Source organism: Sturnus vulgaris, unplaced genomic scaffold, assembly GCF_052056855.1.
Source record: "Sturnus vulgaris isolate bStuVul1 unplaced genomic scaffold, bStuVul1.hap1 Scaffold_298, whole genome shotgun sequence".
Classification (NCBI taxonomy): Eukaryota; Metazoa; Chordata; class Aves; order Passeriformes; family Sturnidae; genus Sturnus; species Sturnus vulgaris.
Window position 1 is genome coordinate 395,983 of NW_028276372.1, and position 1,833 is coordinate 397,815.

Sequence of the window (1,833 nt, forward strand, 5' to 3'; positions counted from 1 at the left end):
ATATCAGCTGTCAGGTGGAAGTGGGCAAGGTGAGCAGTGACAGAAGCAGTTATTTGTGGTAAAGGTCTCAATTTCTGGTGCAAGTCTAAGCGTCCGTTACTGTTGGTGTGTTTTAGGCATTGCACTTTTATTAAGGTGAGACCCCTCCTCGCTAAGAAAAGTGGTTTTGCACTGTCCTGAGAACTCGGGAAGTATTCCAGGAGCCTGTGATGAAGCCTTGACCTTTTCCTGTTTGGAGATGCCATCCAGGTAACCTTCAGGAATAGGTAAGGAGCTGTGGTGAGTTGGGGAGGTAGGGTGGAGTAGTGTGGGTGCACTCAAGTTTGAGCAATGTCGCATCACCTTGTCCCCCCCTCAGCCACGCATACCCTGTGATGACGGCGTCAGGCTCTGCGTGTGGCCGAATCCTGTGGCCCGAGGGTGCGGGCATTGTCAGGAGATGGTGAGCATCAAAATTGTCGTGTTTAGGCCGATGGTGCTGCTGTGATCATGCATTGATTTCCTTTATTGCTACTGCCATCCATGACAGCAGCGCTTTGAGAGCGCAGAATTGCCAGAGGACGAGGCAGCCTACCTTCGCACCTGCTGTGGGTTCGCATCCCCACACGTCCGAGAGATAAGTGAAGGGCTTGCACGCACAGGGAGGATGGAAGTTGGATATGGGGTCAAGACCCTGCGGGAGGGATTTTTGAGTCATGTTTGGAGCCGAGGACGTCCAGGCTGTGTCCCCTTGGACCATTTCAGGTGTCGGTTTGAGGATGCCGAGGTGCACAGGGCAGAGCGGTCCTGGTGTTTGTTGTGTCACTTGTCTATCGTGCTCTGTGTATCTTTAGTGTGTCTCGTGTGGCATGTCTTTTCCCTTTGCCCTTCAAGGTTCTTTCTGGAAACTCTGGCGTCATTCTTGCCATCTCTGATTGCTTCCTTCCTCAGCCTGGCACCGGTACCCTCAAACCTTTGATTCAGGAGCTTGGACAGGCATCGTTATCTGATTGGATGCGTCTCAAGAGAGATGAGATGTCTTTTTTAAGGTCTTGTTCTCTGCGCTGCAGAGATCGATTTTCAGTGGAGTAGGACTTGCAGGAGTGTGAAGATAGGTAGAGGATTCTGAGCGTAGGATTCTCAGGCATCCATCTTTGCGGTTCTTGGAATGAATCGTCCTGTTTGCGTCTTGTTCCTGCCGGCTTCTCTGAGCCTCATCAGGTCAGCGTCGCTCTCATCTCGACCGTGTCCTTCCTCGTTCTCTCGGTTCTTGCAGTCGCTCTTCTGAATGAGTTTTCTCTGGCTGTTGCGTCCCCTTGTTTGTCATCCCCTGTGTCAGAGGCGTTTGCGTGTCTGGCCTGGGATCGTTCTGCCCTGCTGCGCAGTGTGGGAGTGGGGGTAAAAGCATAAATGCTGGGGACTTGAAATTTGTAATGCAGAGTATATTTGGATTCTGGATGGTTTTCCTAGGTAGAAACAAGGCCTCTGGAGCTGTGCAGGGCTTTAACCTTTGTCATAACTTCCTTTCAGATGCAGATGGTTTAAATCAGAAGCAGAGCGCCCCATTGTGGGTGAGGGGGTTGCCCCAAGCAGGTCGGTGACTGTCCTCGCCGGGGAAGCATAAGTGGTGGCTGTGTTACAGCACTGTTCTTTATTTTTAGGAAGTGATGGTGGATATCAGCTGTCAGGTGGAAATGGGCAAGGTGAGCAGTGACAGAAGCAGTTATTTGTGGTAAAGGTCTCAATTTCTGGTGCAAGTCTAAGCGTCCGTTACTGTTGGTGTGTTTTAGGCATTGCACTTTTATTAAGGTGAGACCCCTCCTCGCTAAGAAAAGTGGTTTTGCACTGTCCTGA